A 27,171-nucleotide genomic window follows, 5' to 3' on the forward strand; every position below is an offset into this window, starting at 1 on the left:
GAGCTGTTGCAACGTGCAAACCTTGTCCCGTACGCACGTTGCATCTGGCTAAGGAAAGCTACTGCAACAGGATTTAGGGCTTTTTGGAGCACGTGCTTGCACTTAGTCCTCCTTAGTATAGAGTAAACTTCTTACTCTGCGCGGTCCACCTCTGAATCTGTTGCGGATGGATAGTAATAAATACGTCTCGCAAGCCTGATTGCCTATGGCGGGAGATATGGTAAGGTCTCTCTGACTAGCACTCATCCTCTTTTTCACAAGCTGGGGCAAGCCCGGGGGTAGAGACTCTTTACCTTTTTAACGATACATCTTGTCCATTAGTAGCTTTTTTGATGATGACAATACAAATTTTTAGGCAATTGTACGGGAAATAATAATGGCAAGGTCGTGAGTTCCATCCCGGTACAAGCCAGTCACTTCTATTCTCTCCTTTCAGTACAGTCTTAAAAGGTACGAAGTTGGTACAAAACGTAGTGGCGAGGTAAGTCCTTTAGTTGATTCCCTTTTGATGACAATCCAAATTTTCAAGCAGTCTTAAAAGGTGCGTGAGCTTTTGCAGTGTACAAATCTTGCACCACACACTCTTTAAATCTGTCTAACGAAAATCACTGATACAGGTTTTATGGCTTTCGGGAGCGGCCACACCCACTGCTAGTCCTTGTTAGTATAGTGGTGAGTATCCCTGCCGGTCACGTGGGAGTTCGATTCCCTGACGGGGAGGCCTTCTGTGCTGTCTTCTGTACTGTTCTCATATTTATTTAACTGTCCACCATATTATCGGTTCTTCCATCACCATATTGTTTCTATGTATGGTCGTTTTGCTGCCATCTGCTGGCCAGAATTTGTATGCTGCACGCCTCTGTTCTTGTTAATAAAGCTTTCCTTTGCTGGGTGTGTTTTCAGGAGCCTGGGTCCATGTCACTTCCTGCAACCCTTGTGTGAGGGATCTGCTTTCTGTGTGACTGGACATTCATCACTCGGGCTCGTAAGGCATCAGTTTTTTGACCAGCAGTTAGCCTCAGGAAAGATATCAACAGACAACACCAAGGTCATTTCAGTATTATACCAATGTTTGTATTTTGGGTCAAATAAACCCACATTGATTCAAATCACTGTGTCTACGTGTATCCGTCTAACCTGAGCTTTTGCCGGTCCTGTCTGCTCCACTGCTTGGACACGAAGGTAGGAAAGTCACACAGCCACTACCAGTTACACCTTCATTCGCCTTCATGTGGAGACAGAACAGTCAAAAAACTGCCTTAGTGACCAGTACCACACTCAGGAATCTCCCTAGCAACAGGCCCACGTGCAGCAAATCTGCCCAGCCACTGAACATGTCTGGACAAGCCTAGGGGAATCAACGTGCATCCGCAGTATCTACTCCCTCGCCTGGAAGTCCTCCACAACTCCAAAAACCCAGCAATTCACTCAAAACACCTTAGGAAGCTTATCAAGTGCCCTATAGGAACCGTGCAGCAATTTTCAGCCCCCAATTCAAAAGTTTATTTTCTTAAAAAGATAGCGCACCTTAAATCAAAATGGCCGAAAAGGACCCTGCTCAGTTCCCCAGTGATAAAACAAAGCAAATGCAACCTGATAATGATAATTATGAAGAGCAGGAAGCAGAACCCATGCTTCCAGCAGACCAAGACGCACGACCAAGACGCTCTCTTAAACCGACGATAAAGGTCATTGAAAACTATCACACCATGAAAGATGAGCTATGTGATAACCTGGAAGAGCAATGGGAACGGGTTTCCTCCCTCATGTCAGGACTTAAATCCTCCTCAGGTGGTGCTGCCAGCTTACAAGTCGCCGTTGGACGGCTGAACACAGCTTATGAAAGATACAAGGGACTATCCACAAGGTATATAACCTTTCTAAGAGACTCTAATATCGATGAAGCCTCATCAGAACTGAGCAAGGCAGAATCATTAGACAGAGAAAGAGACGCCATGGTGCAGGATGTTAAAGATAAAGCGGAACTCCATATCTCTCATATGCAGGAAACTAGATCACACAGATCAAATTCATCTAAACATTCCTCCCGGTCATACAGATCATCGCGCTCTAGAAGCTCAGCCATGAGTGACAGAATAATAGAGGCCCGCATAAATGCAGAACAATCCAAGGCGAGACGTACCTTCATTGAGAAAACAGCTCTTGCAAAGGCAGAAGCAGAAGCTCGGATAAAGATTTTTGAATCAGAGATGGATGAGGAAATTGTGTTAGCCAAAGTAAGAATACTTGAGCAAGCATTGAGCCAAGGTCTTGATCCAGTCTGCTCGCTACCACTGGAAATGGACGATCCAGTCGATCGCACCAGTGACTATGTGCTGAAACAGTTACCCGTGCCACCCCTTATTTCCAGTACTGTACAAGTCGACAACACTGAAACCTCCGAACCAGCTTTACCTACGGTGCTAGTGCCACCCACAGCACCCGAGCAAGCTAATAACTGTCACCCGGATGTGCCCACTCAAGGACAGTTATTACAGCAAGATCAGGTGCTTTCTGGCCTACCTCCACAGCTCAAGCAGCAGTCATCAGAATCTACAGAGGCTAAACCACGGCTCAACCCTGCAGCAACATCATTCTACCCGGTAGCGTCTCACCCTTTCACGCCAAGCAACCCATACGCCCCAGGGGCATCACAAGTTGTCATGGCAACAAGCAGTGAGAAATCAGATATGTCTGAGTTCGCCAGGTTTATGGTGAGCAGAGAGCTAATCAACACCAGTCTTTCAAAGTTCGATGACCGTGCAGAGAGCTATAGAGCCTGGAAAGCAACCTTCAAAGCCGCCATTGCCAACCTCAACCTAACCGTAGAGCAAGAACTTGACCTCATGATCAAATGGTTGGGCCCAGGCTCTACAAATCGTATCAAGAGCCTCAGAACTGTCTATGTGGGACAAGCAGAAGCAGGTCTCGCTGCCGCCTGGCAGAGACTTGAACGGACCTTTGGTAGTGCAGAAGCGATAGAGAAGGCCCTATTCCAGAGACTGCAAAACATCCCAAAGATCAATCTCAAGGAAGTCCATAAGCTTCAGGACTTAAGTGATCTGCTCATGGAACTGGAGCTAGCCAAAAGAGACCCTCGTTTGACTGGGCTGTGCTACCTGGATACAGCGCATGGAGTGAACCCAATTGTTGTGAAGCTACCATACGGTCTGCAAGAGAAGTGGGCAGCGTCGGTCTCAAGGTACAAAAGAGCACATGACGTCACCTTTCCCCCATTTATTCATTTCTGTAGGTTCATCGATGAACAGTCCCAGATGAGGAATGACCCCAGCCTTGACTTCCTGGGGTCCAACACTATAGCCTCAGCGACGTCATCATCAGGGTTTGAAAGTGTCATGCATAAACACAGAGACTTTAAGAGCAGCGTGAGCGTTAGAAAGACTAACCTACCATCACCTGCAGTACCCACGGGAAAACAGTACACTACCTCATTAGGAAACAAGTCCTTCAATCGTGAATGTCCCATTCATAAAAAACCACACTCACTGAACAAATGCAGAGGGTTTAGATCCAAAACCATACAGGAGCGCAAGAAAGTCCTCACCGAGCTTGGGGTATGTTTCAGATGCTGCGCTTCATTGGAGCACATGGCCAAGGACTGTAAATCTGCCATCAAGTGTGAAGAGTGTCATAGCGAAAGACATGCCTCAGCTATGCACCCAACCCCACTCGCCAGGGACTCACCGGCTGCAGTTGCCATTAGCCCCGCTCCAAGTCATGGCGGGGAGCCCCAGAATCACGCCAACACCGCCACAGCTGTTTCCTGCTCATGCTTGGAAGTATGTGGGGAGAGTCAGAATGAGAAATGTTGTGCCCGACTATGCCTAATCAAGGTTTACCCAGACGGACAACCAGAAAAGGCAGTAAGAATGTATGCCATCATCGACGACCAAAGTAACCGGTCCCTAGCGGGACCTAAATTCTTTGAAGCCTTTGGAATCAAAGGACCATCAGAACCCTACACCTTAAACACCTGCTCGGGCCGCATAGAGACTAGCGGCAGAAGGGCACAAGGATTCATTGCTTCTCCTATCAATGGGGATACCGAAATACCCCTACCGACGCTGATCGAATGCGACCAAATACCCAACCATAGGGATGAGATTCCTACCCCAGAAGTTGCATTTCACCAACCACACCTAAGGCACCTAGCCAGCCTTATCCCACCTATGGACATCAACGCCGAGATTCTACTCCTGCTCGGCAGAGACAATCTAAGGGTACACAAGGTGCGTCAACAATGTAATGGTCCCGACTATGCACCATACGCCCAGAGACTGGACTTGGGATGGGTAGTCATAGGGAACGTATGCTTAGATCAACCAGGAATTGACTCCTTCAAGACTTATGTGCGTGGAGATGGACGCACAACTTGCATTAAGCCGTGTCCTCATCACTATGAGGTGAAAGAGAAGTCTCCAGACCTCATACAGCCACCTGACATAATTTCTCCCTTCTTTGCCGAAGACTTGGGGAGATCAGTCTTTCACACAACCAAGAACGACGATAAAGTAGCCTTGTCAGTAGAGGACAGAGAATTTGTCAAGATAATGGACAGAGAGTCCTTTAAAGACGAAACCGATCACTGGGTTTCTCCATTACCCTTCCGAGCTACCAGGCTAAGACTCCCTAACAATCTGGAACAAGCTCTGTCTAGATTTAACTCTCTTCAGCGTACCATGAACAGCAAGCCTGAAATGAGAAAACACATTGTCGCCTTTATGGATAAAATATTCCGTAACAACCACGCAGAAACAGCTCCATCCTTAAGGAAGAACGAAGAGTGCTGGTACTTGCCTTCATTCGGAGTGTATCATCAATGGAAACCTAATCAAATTAGGGTTGTTTTCGATTCAAGCGCCAAACATCAAGGTGTATCTCTAAATGATGTTCTTCTCACAGGTCCCAATCTGACAAATAACTTAGTAGGAGTGCTGATGAGGTTCAGGAAAGAGCCTGTCGCCATCACTGCCGACATTGAACAGATGTTCCACTGTTTCGTAGTCAGAGAGGACCACCGGAATTTCCTCAGGTTTCTGTGGTACAAGGACAATGACACCAATGCAAAGATGGTGGAGTATCGAATGAGGGTGCATGTATTTGGAAACAGCCCTTCACCTGCCGTAGCAACTTACGGCCTTCGGAGAACTGCATTAGAAGGAGAGTCCGAGTATGGAGCAGACGAGAGAGACTTTGTAGAAAAGGACTTCTACGTAGATGACGGACTCAAATCACTACCGACTGAAGAAGCGGCTATCAGTCTGCTCAAGAGGACTCAAAGAATGTTGTACCAAGCTAAACTTAGACTACACAAAATTGCTTCAAACAGCCTGGCTGTAATGAGAGCCTTCGAGTCAGGTGATCATGCACCTGGATTCAAGGACATTAACCTGGGACTGGACAGTCCACCTGTGCAGAGGAGCTTGGGCCTCAGGTGGGATCTCTCGGCCGACTCCTTCGGTTTTCAAATAAGTTGTGCAGACAAGCCATTCACAAAACGTGGTGTCCTATCAGTGGTGAACAGCCTATTTGATCCGCTGGGATTTGTAGCGCCCATCACCATACAAGGTAGATCCCTACTGAGACAACTTTCTGAAACCGTCAAGGATTGGGATACCCCACTTCCTTCTGATAAAGAGCAAAAATGGGAAGCCTGGAAACAATGTTTGTGTGCCTTGGATGAGATCCACATCCCGAGATGCTATGTCAAAACCTCATCTACCTCTAGCATAAAGAAAGAACTCCACGTGTTCTCAGACGCCTCCACGGAAGCCATTGCAGCGGTTGCCTATCTGAAGGTGACAGAACTCAACAAACAAAGTCACATTGGATTCGTCTTTGGTAAGGCTAAGTTGGCTCCCAAGGCTGATCATACTATTCCCAGACTTGAACTCTGTGGGACTGTGTTAGCAGTGGAGATTGCAGACTTCATACAACAAGAACTGGGTGTCGACATAGAAGAGGTCCAGTATTACACGGACAGTAAGGTCGTTTTAGGTTACATTTATAATCGGACTAAACGATTTTATGTGTACATCAGTAACCGCATAGAGAGAATCAGGAGGTCTTCAAAACCTGAACAATGGCACTATGTGCCATCCAACTTTAATCCAGCAGACCACGCCACTAGGCCGATGTCTATAGGTTCCTTTATTAACTCTTCTTGGCTTACAGGTCTGGAGTTTCTGTTGAGACAGAGGGACGAATGTGTACAGGAAGTTTTCAGCATCCAGGATCCGGATAATGATCCAGAAATCCGCGCTGAAGTTAGTGCATTAGTTACTGGAATAAAGCAAACCTCCAGCCTCGGTTGTCAGCGCTTCCAGCGTTTCTCCTGTTGGATGAGACTCGTCAGAACTATCGCTAGGTTAGTGCACATTGCGAGATGTTATCACAGTTCTCAACAAGATAAGGATTGTCATGGTTGACACGTCTGTCATAAACCCCTCTCTGCTGAAGATATCTCTCATAGTGAGTCCCTCATAATACGCCATGTCCATCAGGAAGAATTCAACCTAGAATGGAAGTGCTTGTACAACAAACAGCGGATTCCAATAAAAGGCCCTCTTGCCAATTTAAATCAAGTTATGGACGGTTCTGGCTTGCTGAGAGTCGGTGGTCGTTTGAATCAAGCCCACCTAGGAGTTGCAGAACAAAATCCTCTCATCATTCCCAGCAAACATCATATCACTGTCTTGCTGATCCGACACCACCACGAAAAGGCTGAACACCAAGGCAGACAAATCTCTGAGGGCAGGTTACGGTCTGCAGGCCTTTGGATTATAGGTATGAAAAAACGTGTGGCCCAAATACTTCACGACTGCGTGCACTGTCGTAAAGCAAGAGGAAAACAACTATACCAACAAATGGCTGACTTGCCTGTGGATAGACTATGTACAGAGCCACCATTCACCTACATTGGCCTAGACATTTTCGGGCCATGGATGGTGTCTGCACGCAGGACCCGTGGCGGTCACGCAAACAGTAAGCGTTGGGCTGTACTATTCACTTGCATGAGTGTGCGTGCCGTTCACATAGAGGTGATAGAATCCATGGACACATCCAGCCTTATTAATGCCTTAAGACGGTTCTTCGCAATCAGAGGACCAGCGAAACAGTTGAGGTCTGACCGCGGAGGAAACTTCATCAGAGCAAGTAAAGAACTGAACATCGATACCAAGCCCACTCAAGATCAGTTGGCAGAGAAAGGTTGCACTTGGATTTTCAATCCTCCTCATAGTTCCCACATGGGGGGCTCCTGGGAGAGGATGATCGGGATCTCACGCAGCATCTTGAATTCTATGTTAATGGATGTCAACTCTTCAAGGCTCACACATGAGACCCTAGTCACCCTTCTCGCTGAAGTTTCAGCCATAATCAATTCAAGACCACTTGTGCCAGTGTCGATGGATCCTGAAACACCAACTGTACTGACTCCTGCTATTCTCCTTACCCAAAAAACGGAGGATACGCTAATACCTAGTAAAGAATTTACCCATGCGAACATCTACCAGAAACAATGGAAACGTGTACAATACCTAGCGGATTACTTCTGGAACAGGTGGCGAAAGGAGTATCTTGTGATTCTTCAAGGAAGAAGAAAATGGCAACACCACAAACCAAACTTGAAAGAAGGAGACCTCGTGTTGATGAAGGAGCAACAAACCGAACGGATTCACTGGCCTATGGGACTTATTACAAAGGTTTTTCCTAGCAAAGATGGCAGGGTCCGGAAGGTGGAGTTGACTATCTTCAGAAAGGGTGAGCATAAAACGTTTGCAAGGCCAATTAACGAACTTATTATGATACTACCCATCGAGAACATCCCTGCAGGATAAACAGAACTGAACTTGAATTTTGTGGATCTTCTCCATTCCAAGTTTGAAACAGGACTATGTTGTAATGTTTCCTGTTTTATTCTAACATGTTTGTTACAGGTTTGTTCCATATATTTTTTGGAAATTACTCATAGTGAAATTCCCTTGGGAATTTCAGACGGGGAGTGTGCTGTCTTCTGTACTGTTCTCATATTTATTTAAATGTCCACCATATTATCGGTTCTTCCATCACCATATTGTTTCTATGTATGGTCGTTTTGCTGCCATCTCCTGGCCAGAATTTGTATGCTGCACGCCTCTGTTCTTGTTAATAAAGCTTTCCTTTGCTGGCCGTGTTTTCAGGAGCCTGGGTCCATGTCACTTCCTGCAACCCTTGTGTGAGGGATCTGCTTTCTGTGTGACTGGACATTCATCACTCGGGCTCGTAAGGCATCAGTTTTTTGACCAGCAGTTAGCCTCAGGAAAGATATCAACAGACAACACCAAGGTCATTTCAGTATTATACCAATGTTTGTATTTTGGGTCAAATAAACCCACATTGATTCAAATCACCGTGTCTACGTGTATCCGTCTAACCTGAGCTTTTGCCGGTCCTGTCTGCTCCACTGCTTGGACACGAAGGTAGGAAAGTCACACAGCCACTACCAGTTACACCTTCATTCGCCTTCATGTGGAGACAAAATACCTTCCTTTAGTGCTTTTGAATGCTCTGCTGGATTTCCACCTTTGCAAATGAAACCCCAATACCGATTGTAAGAGTAAAATCCTTACTCTGCGCTTTCCAGCGGAAGGAAGTTGGTACAAAACGTAGTGGCGAGGTAAGTCCTTTAGTTGATTCCCTTTTGATGACAATCCAAATTTTCAAGCAATTGTACTGGAAATAATAATGCCAAGGTCGCAGGTTCAATCCCCGTATGGTCCTGTTGCTTCTTTTCTCTCTTTTCAGCACAGTCTTAACATGAGCTGTTGCAACTTGCAAACCTTGTCCCATACGCACGTTGCATCTGGCTAAGGAAAGCTACTGATACAGGATTTAGGGCTGTTTGGAGCACGTGCTTGCAGTTAGTCTGCGCTTTCCAGCGGAAGGATGTTGGTACAAAACGTAGTGGCAAGGTAAGTCCTTTAGTTGATTCCCTTTTGATGACAATCCAAATTTCCAAGCAATTGTACTGGAAATAATAATGGCAAGGTCGCGAGTTCCATCCCGGTACAAGCCAGTCGCTTCTATTCTCTCCTTTCAGTACAGTCTTAAAAGGTGCGTGAGCCTTTGCAGTGTACAAACCTTGCACCACACACTCTTTAAATCTAACGAAAGTCACTGATACAGCTTTTAGGGCTTTCAGGAGCAATTGCACCCACAGCTGCTCCTCGTTAGTATAGTGGTGAGTATCCCCGCCTGTCACGCGGGAGACCGGGGTTCGATTCCTTTTTTGATGATGACAATACAAATTTTTGGGCAATTGTACGGGAAATAATAATGGCAAGGTCGCGAGTTCCATCCCGGTACAAGCCAGTCACTTCTATTCTCTCCTTTCAGTACAGTCTTAAAAGGTGCGTGACCTTTTGCAGTGTACAAACCTTGCACCAGACACTCTTTAAATCTGTCTAACGAAAGTCACTGATACAGGTTTTAGGGCTTTCGGGAGCAGCTGCACCCACAGCTAGTCCTCGTTAATATAGTGGTGAGTATCCCCGCCTGTCACGCGGGAGACCGGGGTTCGATTCCCTGACGGGGAGGCCTTCCCTAAGTGCTTTTGATTGCTCTGCTGGATTTCCAGCTTTGCAAATGAAACCCCAATACCGATTGTAAGAGTAAAATCCTTACTCTGCGCTTTCCAGTGGAAGGAATTGGTACAAAACGTAGTGGCTAGGTAAGTCATTTAGTTGATTCCCTTTTGATGACAATCCAAATTTTCAAGCAATTGTACTGGAAATAATAATGGCAAGGTCGCGAGTTCCATCCCGGTACAAGCCAGTCGCTTCTATTCTCTCCTTTCAATACAGTCTTAAAAGGTGCGTGAGCTTTTGCAGTGTACAAACCTTGCACCACACACTCTTTAAATCTGTCTAACGAAAGTCACTGATACAGGATTTTGGGGCTTTCGGGAGCGGACAAACCCACAGCTAGTCCTCGTTAGTATAGTGGTGAGTATCCCCGCCTGTCACGCGGGAGACCGGGGTTCGATTTCCCGACAGCGAGTCCTTCCTTTAGCGCTTTTGATTGCTCTGCTGGATTTCCCCCTTTGCAAATGAAACCCAAATACCGATTGTAAGAGTAAAATCCTTACTCTGCGCTTTCCAGTGGAAGGAATTGGTACAAAACGTAGTGGCTAGGTAAGTCATTTAGTTGATTCCCTTTTGGTGACAATCCAAATTTTCAAGCAATTGTACTGGAAATAATAATGCCAAGGTCGCAGCTTCAATCCCCGTATGGTCCTGTTGCTTCTTTTCTCTCTTTTCAGCACAGTCTTAACATGAGCTGTTGCAATGTGCAAACCTTGTCCCGTACGCATGTTGCATCTGGCTAAGGAAAGCTACTGATACAGGATTTAGGGCTTTTTGGAGCACGTGCTTGCAGTTAGTCTGCGCTTTCCAGCGGAAGGAAGTTGGTACAAAACGTAGTGGCGAGGTAAGTCCTTTAGTTGATTCCCTTTTGATGACAATCTAAATTTTCAAGCAATTGTAATGGAAATAATAATGCCAAGGTCGCAGGTTCAATCCCCGTATGGTCCTGTTGGTTCTTTTCTCTCTTTTCAGCACAGTCTTAACATGAGCTGTTGCAACGTGCAAACCTTGTCCTGTACGCACGTTGCATCTGGCTAAGGTAAGCTACTGATACAGGATTTAGGGCTTTTTGGAGCACGTGCTTGCAGTTAGTCCTCCTTAGTATAGAGTAAACTTCTTACTCTGCGCTGTCCACCTCTGAATCTGTTGCGCATGGATAGTATTAAATACGTCTCGCAAGCCTGATTGCCTATGGCGGGAGATATGGTAAGGTGTCTCTGACTAGCACTCGTCCTCTTTTTCACAAGCTGGGGCAAGCCCGGGGGTAGAGACCCTTTACCTTTTTTAACGATACAGCTTGTCCATTAGTAGCTTTTTTGATGATGACAATACAAATTTTTGGGCACTTGTACGGGAAATAATAATGGCAAGGTCGCGAGTTCCATCCCGGTACAAGCCAGTCACTTCTATTCTCCAGTTCTAAGATGCAGCCTTTGCGTCAGTCTAGTCGGCCAAGTAGGCCAAGCTCTCGCTTATCATTTGGGGAAGCATTGCTTGAAGGATCATCAAGTAAAGGAAAGGCACCAAAAGCAGGCAGTAGTAGTGCGGCTAGGCCCACAAGCTCTATGGTTTTTTACGGAAAGCCTAAAGCACCAGAAGCACGTTCAAAGTTAAAGGGTAGCACAAGTAATACCAGCCCAGTGACTAAAAACCTTGTCCCATAAGCACGTTGCATCTGGCTAAGGAAAGCTACTGATACAGGATTTAGGGCTTTTTGGAGCACGTGCTTGCAGTTAGTCCTCCTTAGTATAGAGTAAACTTCTTACTCTGCGCTGTCCACCTCTGAATCTGTTGCGGATGGATAGCATTAAATACGTCTCGCAAGCCTGATTGCCTATGCCGGGAGATATGGTAAGATCTCTAACTAGCACTCGTCCTCTTTTTCACAAGCTGGGGCAAGCCCGGGGGTAGAGACCCTTTACCTTTTTAACGATACAGCTTGTCCATTAATAGCTTTTTTGATGATGACAATACAAATTTTTGGGCAATTGTACGGGAAATAATAATGGCAAGGTCGCGAGTTCCATCCCGGTACAAGCCAGTCACTTCTATTCTCTCCTTTCAGTACAGTCTTAAAAGGTGCGTGAGCTTTTGCAGTGTACAAACCTTGCACCAGACACTCTTTAAATCTGTCTAACGAAAGTCACTGATACAGGTTTTAGGGCTTTCGGGAGAAGCCGCACCCACAGTTAGTCCTCATTAGTATAGTGGTGAGTATCCCCGCCTGTCACGCGGGAGACCGGGGTTCGATTCCCTCACGGGGAGGCCTTCCCTTAGTGCTTTTGATTGCTCTGCTGGATTTCCAGCTTTGCAAATGAAACCCCAATACCGATTGTAAGAGTAAAATCCTTACTCTGCGCTTTCCAGCGGAAGGAAGTTGGTACAAAACGTAGTGGCGAGGTAAGTCCTTTAGTTGATTCCCTTTTGATGACAATCCAAATTTTCAAGCAATTGTACTGGAAATAATAATGCCAAGGTCGCAGGTTCAATCCCCGTATGGTCCTGTTGCTTCTTTTCTCTCTTTTCAGCACAGTCTTAACATGAGCTGTTGCAACTTGCAAACCTTGTCCCATACGCACGTTGCATCTGGCTAAGGAAAGCTACTGATACAGGATTTAGGGCTGTTTGGAGCACGTGCTTGCAGTTAGTCTGCGCTTTCCAGCGGAAGGATGTTGGTACAAAACGTAGTGGCAAGGTAAGTCCTTTAGTTGATTCCCTTTTGATGACAATCCAAATTTCCAAGCAATTGTACTGGAAATAATAATGGCAAGGTCGCGAGTTCCATCCCGGTACAAGCCAGTCGCTTCTATTCTCTCCTTTCAGTACAGTCTTAAAAGGTGCGTGAGCTTTTGCAGTGTACAAACCTTGCACCACACACTCTTTAAATCTAACGAAAGTCACTGATACAGCTTTTAGGGCTTTCAGGAGCAATTGCACCCACAGCTGCTCCTCGTTAGTATAGTGGTGAGTATCCCCGCCTGTCACGCGGGAGACCGGGGTTCGATTCCTTTTTTGATGATGACAATACAAATTTTTGGGCAATTGTACGGGAAATAATAATGGCAAGGTCGCGAGTTCCATCCCGGTACAAGCCAGTCACTTCTATTCTCTCCTTTCAGTACAGTCTTAAAAGGTGCGTGACCTTTTGCAGTGTACAAACCTTGCACCAGACACTCTTTAAATCTGTCTAACGAAAGTCACTGATACAGGTTTTAGGGCTTTCGGGAGCAGCTGCACCCACAGCTAGTCCTCGTTAATATAGTGGTGAGTATCCCCGCCTGTCACGCGGGAGACCGGGGTTCGATTCCCTGACGGGGAGGCCTTCCCTAAGTGCTTTTGATTGCTCTGCTGGATTTCCAGCTTTGCAAATGAAACCCCAATACCGATTGTAAGAGTAAAATCCTTACTCTGCGCTTTCCAGCAGAAGGAAGTTGGTACAAAACGTAGTGGCGAGGTAAGTCCTTTAGTTGATTCCCTTTTGATGACAATCCAAATTTTCAAGCAATTGTACTGGAAATAATAATGCCAAGGTCGCAGGTTCAATCCCCGTATGGTCCTGTTGCTTCTTTTCTCTCTTTTCAGTAGACTTGGGCACCAGGGGGCTCTTCGTGTTCGTCTTCGTGCTCGTCTTCGGGGGAAAAAAAACCTTCGTATTCCGCGAATATTCGCCCGTGCCTGTCTTCTCTTCGTGCGAATATTCGCGGACATTCTTCGTGCTCGTTTAATCTTCGTTTCCTTCCCGGTTGCTTAGCAGGGGTTAATACGGGGTTAACAACACATCGGAGCAGCAGCAGCTGCCGTGAAGGAACGTGTGTGCAACTCTATTGGTCGTTTCGGCTGGGGGCTGGTCTGGCATCAACAAGTGAATTGCAGAACGCACTTCATTCGTTGATGGCAGGCCAGCCCCCTGCCGAAACGACCAATAGAGTTGCACACACGTACTGAGGTGTACTGTACACAAAATGACCTAGAGACAAATGCTCCAAGGAACTTGGCCTCCGTTTATCATACACAGTCACACATCCATAGATGTTTAATAAAAGAATAGGGATTATTTTACATTTTTAAATTGATTTTGGACCACTTGTAATACATGCCTAACATTTGCTACCTATTCACAATGGCATACTTTGCAACAACCCAACTTTTACTGGACAGGACTGGAAAAAAGCAGGACTGTCCACCAAAATCTTAGGTGTGTTGGCAGGTATGCGGATGGAAAAATGTTGGACAAGAACTAAAAAATAGCTTAGGGTTAATGTACGGTTATGTTTAAGATTAGTAGCAGTGCACTGGTTTGGTTAAAGATGTATTATGTCTAAATAATAATTTAATTTTAATGGGTTTTAAAAAATTAAGGGGTTTATTTAAATGTATTTTAAAGTTAGATTTATTATTTAGTACTTTATTATATTTATTTAATGTTTATACTAGTGCTACCTACCGAGCTATAACTACCAACGTGTATTTGCATACCTAGATAGCTAAATTAGATGGGACAGGACTGGAAAAAAGCAGGACTGTCCCTGAAAAAGTTGGGTCTGTTGGCAGGTATGTGGATGGAAAAATGTTATAGTATGAAGTGTGAGTTATAGCGTTAATGCTAGTGAGTGTAGAAGTGAAGGCCAGGACAAATAACAAGAGGAAAGGTCCTTGTGATTTGTGCATTGTACGTGTATGTGTTATGTGTGTTATGTGTGTTGTCACTGTGTGTTATATGTGTTATGTATTATGTCACTGTGTTATTTGTGTTATTGTGTGTGTTATGTTTGGTTGGTTGGTTGTGTATCAGAAGGAAAATAATGAAATGGAAATGGAAAAGGAAATGGAAAAGGCGAATGAGTGGGCAATTGGCGACCCACTCACCTGTTTCACCCCAGGGCAAAGCACCCAAACACTGTCAGTCTTAGACGTTTGGCAGCAGACTTCCAGAGCTCAGACACTAGGCCCTAGCGTAAGCTGGCCACTCCGGCGGAGGTAGCAGGCGTTGCCACACCCCAGACAGAGGCAGCCAGGGGGGAGAAACTGCCCTTACCGTTAGGGACATTTTGGGCATGACTCTAGCCAGGAAGCAAACTGGCACGGAAGAGATGCTGGCACCACCACCACCAGCAGCAGCAGTGAAAAATGGGAAAGGCGAATGAGTGGGCAATTGGCAACCCACTCACCTGTTTCACCCCAGGGCAAAGCACCCAAACACTGTCAGTCTTAGACGTTTGGCAGCAGACTTCCAGAGCTCAGACACTAGGCCATAGCGTAAACTGGCCACTCCGGCGGAGGTAGCAGGCGTTGCCACACCGCAAACAGACGCAGCCAGGGGGGAGAAACTGCCCTCACCATTAGGGACATTTTGGGCACGACACTAGCCAGGAAGCGAACTGGCAGAGAAGAGACGCTGGCACCACCACCACCAGCAGCAGCAGCATTGGAAAAGGCGAATGAGTGGGCAATTGACGACCCGCTCACCTGTTTCACCCCAGGGCAAAGCATCCAAAGACTGTCAGTCCTTGGCGTTTGGGAGCGGACTTCCAGAACTCAGACACAAGGCCCTAGCGTAAGCTGGCTACACTGGCGGAGGTAGCAGGCGTTGCCACTCCGCAGCAAGTGCAACCGGGGGGGAGAAACTGCCATTACCATTAGGGACATTTGAGGCATGACACTAGCCAGGAAGCGAACTGGCATTGAAGAGACGCTGGCACCACCAGCAGCAGCAGCAGAATTGGGAAAGGCGAATGAGTGGGCAATTGGCGACCCACTCACCTGTTTAACCCCAGGGCAAAGCATCCAAGCACTGTCAGTCCTTGGCGTTTGGGAGCGGACTTCCAGAACTCAGACACAAGGCCCTAGCGTAAGCTGGCTACACCGGCGGAGGTAGCAGGCGTTGCCACACCGCAAACAGACGCAGCCAGGGGGGAGAAACTACCCTCTCCATTAGGGACATTTAAGGCATGACACTAGCCAGGAAGCGAACTGGCAGAGAAGAGACGCTGGCACCACCACCACCAGCAGCAGCAGCAGCATTGGAAAAGGCGAATGAGTGGGCAATTGACGACCCGCTCACCTGTTTAACCCCAGGGCAAAGCATCCAAAGACTGTCAGTCCTTGGCGTTTGGGAGCGGACTTCCAGAACTCAGACACTAGGCCCTAGCGTAAATTGGCTACACCGGCGGAGGTAGCAGGCATTGCCACACCGCAGCAAGTGCAACCAGGGGGAGAAACTACCCTCTCCATTAGGGACATTTGAGGCATGATTTCAGCCAGGAAGCGAACTGGCAAAAGATACTGGCACCACCACCAGCAGCAGCGTTGGAAACGGAAAAAGGTGAATGAGTGGGCAATTGACGACCCGCTCACCTGTTTCACCCCAGGGCAAAGCATCCGAAGACTGTCAGTCCTTGGCGTTTGGGAGCGGACTTCCAGAACTCAGACACTAGGCCCTAGCGTAAATTGGCTACACCGGCGGAGGTAGCAGACGTTGCCACACCACAAACACGTGCAACCAGGGGGAGAAGCTACCTTAAACATTACAGAGAAAAAAAATTAACTTTCCAAGCTAAGAGCTGGGTAACCCAACTTGGGCAGATTGAATTTAAGAAAGGCAATCTGCTCCATCAGATGAGGTGCCATGCGTGAGCTCTGTGGACTCAGTATGTTTCCAGTCATAGAAAACACGCGCTCACTTTGAACAGTGGTTGGCGGACATGATAGTAGCTGCTGCGCAACCCATGAGAGTGCAGGCCACACACTCTTCTTTTCATCCCAGTAGCTAAGAGGATCAACATTAGGCGCAGAAGGAACTTCACAGAGGTAAAGTTTGACCATTTCAGCAGCACTACTCTCCTTTCTGCTGCTAGCTCTGTCAGATGGTCCAACTATACTCCCAAGTGCCTCTTCCCAAAACGCAGCTGCTCCACTCAGCTGTGTTGTGCTGCTTGTGGCACTGCTGCTGATGCTGCTGCTAGGAGTAGCAGACCACATCATCTCTTCCTCCTCCTGCACCCTCCCTCCTCGGACAGCATTCCCATTTTACGCTGCCAGTCACGCACCTTGTTGACCAATTGCTCCCGGTAGCTACTGAGAACATTAAATTTCAAAGCTAGCTTTCCCTTAATTCTTGGATCGCAAAGGCACGCTAGCATCATTTTGGGACTCTCTTCCATTCGTTTGCGAAGGTGTACTTTTAGCAGATCCTTCAGTTTGACCATTTCAGCAGCACTACTCTCCTTTCTGCTGCTAGCTCTGTCAGATGGTCCAACTATACTCCCAAGTGCCTCTTCCCAAAACGCAGCTGCTCCACTCAGCTGTGTTGTGCTGCTTGTGGCACTGCTGCTGATGCTGCTGCTAGGAGTAGCAGACCACATCATCTCTTCCTCCTCCTGCACCCTCCCTCCTCGGACAGCATTCCCATTTTACGCTGCCAGTCACGCACCTTGTTGACCAATTGCTCCCGGTAGCTACTGAGAACATTAAATTTCAAAGCTAGCTTTCCCTTAATTCTTGGATCGCAAAGGCACGCTAGCATCATTTTGGGACTCTCTTCCATTCGTTTGCGAAGGTGTACTTTTAGCAGATCCTTCAGCTTCCTGGCTATGGCTGCTACGTCAGGATGTAGAGTGCCACCTTGAACAGCCTCACGGTTTCCAAGGAACACATCCATCTTGCTGCCTAGATGGGAGAACACTGGGATTACCTGGGCCAGACTGGCAGTGTTTGAGCTTAAATTTTCTGTGGCATCCCTGAATGGTTTAAGGACTGCCATTAGCTGGGCGATCACTGTCCAATCCTCCCTATTCAATGGAGAGGTAATCCCAATATTGTGCTCTGAGGCAAGATTATGGATTGCCCTCTGCTGCTCCAAAATCCTCTCCAGCATGTCTAACGTGGAGTTCCACCGTGTACTGACATCCTGGCGTAGGCAGTGTACGGGAAGACCTGACCTCTCTTGCTCTTCCCTCAAAAGTTGGCTAGCCTTAACACTATGGTGAAAGTGCCCAGCGATCTTTCTGCAGCGGGACAGAACTACTGCTGCCACATTAGTTCCTTCTGACATTGCTGCCTTCACTACAAGATGGATGATGTGGGCTGCACAGCGCACACCAACAATATGACCATCTCGCAGCGCTTTCACCATATTGGCACCTCCGTCAGTTACCACAAAACCAACTTCAACATTGGTGCCCGCCTCTGCTCCCACCCAAAGGCTAAACATTTTCCTCATTGCATGCAGAATATTTTGGGAAGTGTGCTTTTCATCCATCACTTCTGCATGGAGAAGGAAAGATCGGTAGCCTGCTGCAGCAGCTTCCTTAGACACACCGGGCTGCCACCAGTGTGCTGTCAAAGAAAGAAAGGCATGCTGGCCGCTAGGTGCACTCCACAAATCTGTAGTGAAATGAACACACTGACCAGCAGCCTTGGAAAGCTCCTCTTTCACTGCTGCAACACAGGACCAATACAATGAGGGGACAATGTTCCTGCTGAAAGTGGAACGTGACGGAACTGTATATTGTGGAGCCACAGCCGCCATCAATTGTTTGAAAGGCTCCCCTTCGATCATAGAGAAGGATGCCCCTCCAACAGCAATGAACTGACCAATCAGTCGCGTTACTTTATTGGCCTGTTGGATTGGAATGCCACAAATTGTTCCAGGGTGGGCTGGACATGCAGTGCTCCAACCTGCCTTGGTCTCTGGCTGCCAGCACTAGCTGCTGCTGCTGCTGCTGGTGCTTTTGGCACAGAAGAAGAAGCTGTTGGGGTTTTTCCACGGCCACCAGCTATGCTGCCTGCACTAAGTTTTACTTCTGCATCTTTCCCCAATAGCACAGCGTTGTGTTGAGTGCTGAGGTGATGCTTCATGCTAGCACTGGTAAAATGGCCAGACACTTTCCCTCTGCTTATTAGCTTCCCACAATGTTTGCACTTTCCATAGCGCCCTTCTTCAACATTTTCAAAGTGCTCCCAAATTGGGGCGCGCATAGCCTTGGAGTGTGCCTTGGGTGCTGCTCCTACTGCTCGGGGTGGATGAACAGAGGCAGAACTAGTGGTGGTGGGACTGGTGGTAACAGTACTGGCCATAGTGGGACTGCTAAATGCTTTAGATTTGCTAGGTTTTGCTGCTGCTGCTGCTGCTGCTGCTGCTGGTGGTGGTGGTGATGGTGATGATCGTAGCGGAGAAGGTGGAGGCTCAGGGGAAAATTGTGCACTAGTCATTTGGACACTGCTCCCTGAGGAATCTGATTCCTGACCACTCATCTCCTCTACTTCCTCTGGCTCATAGTCTAGCTCTTCATTAGCCAGATCGAATGGAATTTCTGCTAGGCTGGAGCTAAGACTGATATCGTCGTGAGACTCGTGACTAGTAGTAGTGCGAGCAGGAAGAATAGACTCTGCACTTGGCCTCTCGGTCTCAGGCTCCTCTGCTACCTCGCTAGGTGGAGTCCCACTATGTGTAGCCCTCTCTCTAACTGTCTTTACAAAAATGTTGTAAGGACTTGGTGGCTTGCTAGAGGTACTAGGAGGACATGGCGTGGCGGGACCAGTGGGAACAGTAGGTGCAGCACTAGTGGTGGTAGAGGCGGTGGGGGTGGTGGTGGTGGTTTTCCCTACAAAGGAATGAGATCGCTTTTGTTTGGGACCCCTCTGAGTCTTGCTGCTAATTTGGCTCTGCTTGGTACCTTGCATGCTGCTTGTGGATGGGGAAGATGCTGCTTGGGGCAAAAGGCACTTCTTTTTAGTCACTGGGCTGGTACTACTTGTGCTACCCTTTAACTTTGAACGTGCTTCTGGTGCTTTAGGCTTTCCGTAAAAAACCATAGAGCTTGTGGGCCTAGCCGCACTACTACTGCCTGCTTTTGGTGCCTTTCCTTTACTTGATGATCCTTCAAGCAATGCTTCCCCAAATGATAAGCGAGAGCTTGGCCTACTTGGCCGACTAGACTGACGCAAAGGCTGCATCTTAGAACTGCTGGTGGTGGTGGTGGTGGTAGATGGAGCTTGTCCCTCCTTAGTCCCAAAAGGAGGATCCATTTCAAATTTTGTGTTGTGTGTGTAGTGTAGTGTAGTGTTTAAAAAACTATAAAAAAATAAAAAAAAAGGAAAAATGAATTAAAGACAAAAAAATTAGAGGAAGTTCTCTTCAGTGCTACTGCTTAAAAAGTAAAACTATGCACTACTGCACTGTGCTGTTGTGTGCAATCTGGCAAAGTGCTAAAGTTATTTAAATTATTAACTATTTAATAACTAGCAGTATTTTATTTTTAATTTGAATTTACACGGGCCTAAGAGCTTAGCCTACTACTATGCTAGCCTAAAGCTATATTTCCTTACTATAAGTCTACCTCTAGGCAGACGCTCTCAAACCCACTAAGCTAAAGTGAGGTTAAATCAGATTCGGTATGATTTATTAATTAATATTAAGTTATATAATATTAATAGATTAGAAATAATTTACTTATATATTATGTATTATAGATAGAAGAATATAGATTATGAATTAGAATTTAGAATTAGAATTACTTATATTATAGATTATGAATTAGAATTTAGATTGTTATATATTATTTATAATATATTATAGATTAAGATTAAAGAAGATTAGAATTATTTTAGTACTACAGCTAGTAGCTTGAAGCTTTGCTTAGTACAGCTCGTCACAGTCAATTTTTCTTGAAAAGAATTAGAAATAAAATAAAATGTCACAGCAAAACAGTTAGCTTCACTGCTTGCTGAACAAAAACACACAGCACTTATGCGGCTGCACTCACTAGCCCAACAAGTTCACTTCACTGATGGACTGAGGTGAGCAAAACACTAAGGGTACTTTTAATAAAATTGAAATAAAATGTAAAATAAATTAGAAAATCTTTGCAAAACAGTTAACGTCACTGCTTGCGGATCAAAAAAAAACACAGCACTTATGCGGCTGCACTCACTAGCCCAACAAGTTCACTTCACTGATGGACTGAGGTGAGCAAAACAAATGAAATAAAATGAAAGATTATTAATTAAGAAAAATTGACTTGGTCTCTTGCTGTTGCTAAAACAAAGCACAAACTATAGAGCTGCAGCACCAGTACTAATAAGATTAGCTGAACTATACACTAGTAGTAATTAATTAATATTATTACTTTTATTTATAGCTAATTTAATTAACTATTAAGATAAGAAAGAATTATAGAATTATTGATATTACTGATTTTAGATTAGACACTAGTAGATGTCTTGAATGTCTACAGTACACTCTACACTAGTATACTATTACTAACTATAACTGACAAATATATATATAATTTTATAATGAATTCAATTATTAATTATATTAATTAATATTACTGATTTTAAATTAGACACTAGTAGATGAATGTCTACAGTACACTCTACACTAGTATACTATAGTATATATATATATATGACTGACAAATATATATATATATAATATTATAATGAACTATTAAATTATAGACTCTATTAAATTATTATTTATAAATTCTATTTAATTTATTTAAGCAGGACAGGCAGTAGGCACTAGTGCCAGCCCAGGGCAAGGGCACCCCAGTGCCACTGAGACACTGGGTGCACTGTCAACTCAACAGCACTTACACTACAGTTGATGAAAAATTAAATTAAAAAAAATTAAATTAATCAAATTATTATTATTAATTATATTAAGTAGCACTGAAGTGAGGATGAAGTACACTGTGAGAAATGGCAGGCTAAGGCTTACCAGTCTCACACAGAACAGAACAATCTCTCTGTAACGCTCGGATGCAGCACAGGAGTGTTGCCAAAGCAGTCACAGCGAAAAATGAATGGATCTCTCAGGCAAGCTCTGGTCTTATAAAGGCGCCTTCAGAATTCAAAAAACAGCAGCACAGGCATTGGACGAGACCCTTAGCGTGACGTCACAAGAGTGAGCTGATTGGACAGACGAGATCAGCTCACTCCTGTTTGAAATTTTGGTTTCGTGGTTGGGAGTCTTCGTCTTCTCCTACGTTTTGCCGGCACTGTATTCTCTTCGGCGTGTCTTCGGAACGAACAAAAAAACGGCCTCTTCGTGCTCGTTTTCATGTTCGCCCAAAGACGAATGCCCAAGTCTACTTTTCAGCACAGTCTTAACATGAGCTGTTGCAACTTGCAAACCTTGTCCCATACTCACGTTGCATCTGGCTAAGGAAAGCTACTGATACAGGATTTAGGGCTTTTTGAAGCACTTGCTTGCAGTTAGTCTGCGCTTTCCAGTGGAAGGAAGTTGGTACAAAACGTAGTGGCGAGGTAAGTCCTTTAGTTGATTCCCATTTGATGACAATGCAAATTTTCAAGCAATTGTATTGTAAATAATAATGCCAAGGTCGCAGGTTCAATCCCCGTATGGTACTGTTGGTTCTATTCTCTCTTTTCAGCACAGTCTTAACATGTGCTGTTGCAACGTGCAAACCTTGTCCCGTACGCACGTTGCATCTGGCTAAGGAAAGCTACTGATACAGGATTTAGGGCTTTTTGGAGCACGTGCTTGCAGTTAGTCCTCCTTAGTATAGAGTAAACTTCTTACTCTGCGCTGTCCACCTCTGAATCTGTTGCGGATGGATAGCATTAAATATGTCTCGCAAGCCTGATTGCCTATGCCGGGAGATATGATAAGATCTCTAACTAGCACTCGTCCTCTTTTTCACAAGCTGGGGCAAGCCCGGGGGTAGAGACCCTTTACCTTTTTAACGATACAGCTTGTCCATTAGTAGCTTTTTTGATGATGACAATACAAATTTTTGGGCAATTGTACGGGAAATAATAATGGCAAGGTCGCGAGTTCCATCCCGGTACAAGCCAGTCACTTCTATTCTCTCCTTTCAGTACAGTCTTAAAAGGTGCGTGAGCTTTTGCAGTGTACAAACCTTGCACCAGACACTCTTTAAATCTGTCTAACGATTGTCACTGATACAGGTTTTAGGGCTTTCGGGAGCAGCCGCACCCACAGCTGGTCCTCGTTAGTATAGCGGTGATTATCCCCGCCTGTCACGCGGGAGACCGGGGTTCGATTCCCTGACGGGGAGGCCTTCCCTTAGTGCTTTTGATTGCTCTGCTGGATTTCCAGCTTTGCAAATGAAACCCCAATACCAATTGTAAGAGTAAAATCCTTACTCTGCGCTTTCCAGCGGAAGGAAGTTGGTACAAAACGTAGTGGCAAGGTAAGTCCTTTAGTTGATTCCCTTTTGATGACAATCCAAATTTCCAAGCAATTGTACTGGAAATAATAATGCCAAGGTCGCAGGTTCAATCCCCGTATGGTCCTGTTGCTTCTTTTCTCTCTTTTCAGCACAGTCTTAACATGAGCTGTTGCAACGTGCAAACCTTGTCCCGTACGCACGTTGCATCTGGCTAAGGAAAGCTACAGCAACAGGATTTAGGGCTTTTTGGAGCACGCGCTTGCACTTAGTCCTCCTTAGTATAGAGTAAGCTTCTTACTCTGCGCTGTCCACCTCTGAATCTGTTGCGGATGGATAGTAATAAATACGTCTCGCAAGCCTGATTGCCTATGGCGGGAGATATGGTAAGGTCTCTCTGACTAGCACTCGTCCTCTTTTTCACAAGCTGGGGCAAGCCCGGGGGTAGAGACTCTTTACCTTTTTAACGATACAGCTTGTCCATTATTAGCTTTTTTGATGATGACAATACAAATTTTTAGGCAATTGTACGGGAAATAATAATGGCAAGGTCGCGAGTTCCATCCCGGTACAAGCCAGTCACTTCTATTCTCTCCTTTCAGTACACTCTTAAAAGGTGCAAAGTTGGTACAAAACGTAGTGGCGAGGTAAGTCCTTTAGTTGATTCCCTTTTGATGACAATCCAAATTTTCAAGCAATTGTACTGGAAATAATAATGGCAAGGTCGTGAGTTCCATCCCGGTACAAGCCAGTCGCTTCTATTCTCTCCTTTCAGTACAGTCTTAAAAGGTGCGTGAGCTTTTGCAGTGTACAAACCTTGCACCACACACTTTAAATCTACCGAAAGTCACTGATACAGCTTTTAGGGCTTTCTGGAGCCATCGCACCCACCGCTAGTCCTCGTTAGTATAGTGGTGAGTATCCCCGCCTGTCACACGGGAGACCGGGGTTCGATTCCCCGACGTGGAGGCTTTCTTTTAGCGCTTTTGATTGCTCTGCTGGCGTTCCACCTATGCAAATGAAACCCCAACACCGATTGTAAGAGTAAAATAATTACTCTGCGCTTTCCAGCGGAAGGAAGTTGGTACAAAACGTAGTGGCGAGGTAAGTCCTTTAGTTGATTCCCTTTTGATGACAATCCAAATTTTCAACCAATTGTACTGGAAATAATAATGCCAAGGTCGCAGGTTCAATCCCCGTATGGTCCTGTTGCTTCTTTTCTCTCTTTTCAGCACATTCTTAACATGAGCTGTTGCAACTTGCAAACCTTGTCCCATACGCACGTTGCATCTGGCTAAGGAAAGCTACTGATACAGGATTTAGGGCTGTTTGGAGCACGTGCTTGCAGTTAGTCTGCGCTTTCCAGCGGAAGGAAGTTGGTACAAAACGTAGTGGCAAGGTAAGTCCTTTAGTTGATTCCCTTTTGATGACAATCCAAATTTCCAAGCAATTGTACTGGAAATAATAATGCCAAGGTCGCAGGTTCAATCCCCGTATGGTCCTGTTGCTTCTTTTCTCTCTTTTCAGCACAGTCTTAACATGAGCTGTTGCAACGTGCAAACCTTGTCCCGTACGCATGTTGCATCTGGCTAAGGAAAGCTACTGCAACAGGATTTAGGGCTTTTTGGAGCACGTGCTTGCACTTAGTCCTCCTTAGTATAGAGTAAACTTCTTACTCTGCGCTGTCCACCTCTGAATCTGTTGCGGATGGATAGTAATAAATACGTCTCGCAAGCCTGATTGCCTATGGCGGGATATATGGTAAGGTCTCTCTGACTAGCACTCGTCCTCTTTTTCACAAGCTGGGTCTTGCAAGCCTGATTGCCTATGGCGGGATATATGGTAAGGTCTCTCTGACTAGAACTCGTCCTCTTTTTCACAAGCTGGGGCAAGCCCGGGGGTAGAGACCCTTTACCTTTTTAACGATACAGCTTGTCCATTAGTAGCTTTTTTGATGATGACAATACAAATTTTTGGGCAATTGTACGGGAAATAATAATGGCAAGGTCGCGAGTTCCATCCCGGTACAAGCCAGTCGCTTCTATTCTCTCCTTTCAGTACAGTCTTAAAAGGTGCGTGAGCTTTTGCAGTGTACAAACCTTGCACCAGACACTCTTTAAATCTGTCTAACGAAAGTCACTGATACAGGTTTTAGGGCTTTCGGGAGCAGCTGCACCCACAGCTACTCCTCGTTAGTATAGTGATGAGTATCCCCGCCTGTCATGCGGGAGACCGGGGTTCGATTCCCTGACGGGGAGGCCTTCCCTTAGTGCTTTTGATTGCTCTGCTGGAGTTCCACCTTTGCAAATGAAACCCCAATACCGATTGTAAGAGTAAAATCGTTACTCTGCGCTTTCCAGCGGACAGAAGTTGGTACAAAACGTAGTGGCGAGGTAAGTCCTTTAGTTGATTCACTTTTGATGACAATCCAAATTTTCAAGTAATTGTACTGGAAATAAAAATGGGAAGGTCGCGAGTTCCATCCCGGTACAAGCCAGTCGCTTCTATTCTCTCCTTTCAGTACAGTCTTAAAAGGTGCGTGACTTTTTCCGTGTACAAACCTTGCACCAGACACTCTTTAAATCTGTCTAACGAAAGTCACTGATACAGGTTTTAGGGCTTTCGGGAGCAGCCGCACCCACAGCTCGTCCTCGTTAGTATAGTGGTGAGTATCCCCGCCTGTCACGCGGGAGACCGGGGTTTGAGTCCCTGACGGGGAGGCCTTTCCTTAGTGCCTTTGATTGCTCTGCCGGAGTTCCACCTTTGCAAATGAAACCCCAACACCGATTGTAAGAGTAAAATAATTACTCTGCGCTTTCCAGCGGAAAGAAGTTGGTACAAAACGTAGTGGCGAGGTAAGTCCTTTAGTTGATTCCCTTTTGATGACAATGCAAATTTTCAAGCAATTGTACTGGAAATAATAATGCCAAGGTCGCAGGTTCAATCCCCGTATGGTCCTGTTGCTTCTTTTCTCTCTTTTCAGCACAGTCTTAACATGAGCTGTTGCAACGTGCAAACCTTGTCCCGTACGCACGTTGCATCTGGCTAAGGAAAGCTACTGATACAGGATTTAGGGCTTTTTGGAGCACGTGCTTGCAGTTAGTCCTCCTTAGTATAGAGTAAACTTCTTACTCTGCGCTGTCCACCTCTGAATCTGTTGCGGATGGGTAGTATTAAATACGTCTTGCAAGCCTGATTGCCTATGGCGGGAGATATGGTAAGGTCTCTCTGACTAGCACTCGTCCTCTTTTTCACAAGCTGGGGCAACCCCGGGGGTAGAGACCCTTTACCTTTTTAACGATACAGCTTGTCCATTAGTAGCTTTTTTGATGATGACAATACAAATTTTTGGGCAATTGTACGGGAAATAATAATGGCAAGGTCGCGAGTTCCATCCCGGTACAAGCCAGTCACTTCTATTCTCTCCTTTCAGTACAGTCTTAAAAGGTGCGAAGTTGGTACAAAACGTAGTGGCAAGTTAAGTCCTTTAGTTGATTCCCTTTTGATGACAATCCAAATTTTCAAGCAATTGTACTGGAAATAATAATGGCAAGGTCGCGAGTTCCATCCCGGTACAAGCCAGTCGCTTCTATTCTCTCCTTTCAGTCCAGTCTTAAAAGGTGCGTGAGCTTTTGCAGTGTACAAACCTTGCACCACACACTCTTTAAATCTGTCTAACGAAAGTCACTGATACAGGTTTTAGGGCTTTCGGGAGCAGTCGCGGCCACCGCTAGTCCTCGTTAGTATAACGGTGCGTATCCCCGCCTGTCACGCGGGAGACCGGGGTTCGATTCCCCGTCGTGGAGGCTTTATTTTAGCGCTTTTGATTGCTCTGCTGGAGTTCCACCTTTGCAAATGAAACCCAAATACCGATTGTAAGAGTAAAATCCTTACTCTGCGCTTTCCAGCGGAAGGAAGTTGGTACAAAACGTAGTGGCGAGGTAAGTCCTTTAGTTGATTCCCGTTTGATGACAATTACATGATTTTAATATTTACATGACGAAAAGTCATGATTTTATTAAAGACACGGAGGCGAGTATTGCTTAACTCTTTCTTTACTGGATAAAATAGCCGCAAGAAATCATGAATAAAGGTACAAAGAGAAAAAATATATAGTATAACATGTGACTCCAACAACCAATCCCACAACAGACTGCTTCATAACACCAAACTCCTCCTCCAAAACTTCCTCTTTCTTTGGCTGGCGAACGTGAAGAAACTTGGAACCAGCAGTCAGACACGAACGTCAAGGTCCCGAAATCCACATCTGGGAGAAACGTAGAACAAAGAAACATCCTGGAATCCACTTAGGCTGCAGAAGAAACAAGAAATAGTAGGCGATCCATGGGTTAATACCAGCGGACCAAACA

The 27,171-nt window shown here is 45.7% G+C and overlaps 3 non-coding genes across 3 annotated transcripts; all 3 read left to right on the plus strand.

Moving 5' to 3' along the window:
- The first annotated feature begins 9,524 nt into the window (after positions 1 to 9,524).
- Positions 9,525 to 9,596, plus strand: TRNAD-GUC (transfer RNA aspartic acid (anticodon GUC)). The gene has a single exon. It is a non-coding gene; the product is annotated as a tRNA-Asp (tRNA).
- Positions 9,597 to 12,891: 3,295 nt separating this feature from the next.
- Positions 12,892 to 12,963, plus strand: TRNAD-GUC (transfer RNA aspartic acid (anticodon GUC)). The gene has a single exon. It is a non-coding gene; the product is annotated as a tRNA-Asp (tRNA).
- Positions 12,964 to 22,618: 9,655 nt separating this feature from the next.
- On the plus strand, positions 22,619 to 22,690 carry TRNAD-GUC (transfer RNA aspartic acid (anticodon GUC)). The gene has a single exon. It is a non-coding gene; the product is annotated as a tRNA-Asp (tRNA).
- Positions 22,691 to 27,171: the final 4,481 nt, after the last annotated feature.

This window comes from Sceloporus occidentalis, unplaced genomic scaffold, assembly GCF_023333645.1.
Source record: "Sceloporus occidentalis isolate IW3139 unplaced genomic scaffold, rSceOcc1.0.p SCAF_22, whole genome shotgun sequence".
NCBI lineage: Eukaryota > Metazoa > Chordata > Lepidosauria > Squamata > Phrynosomatidae > Sceloporus > Sceloporus occidentalis.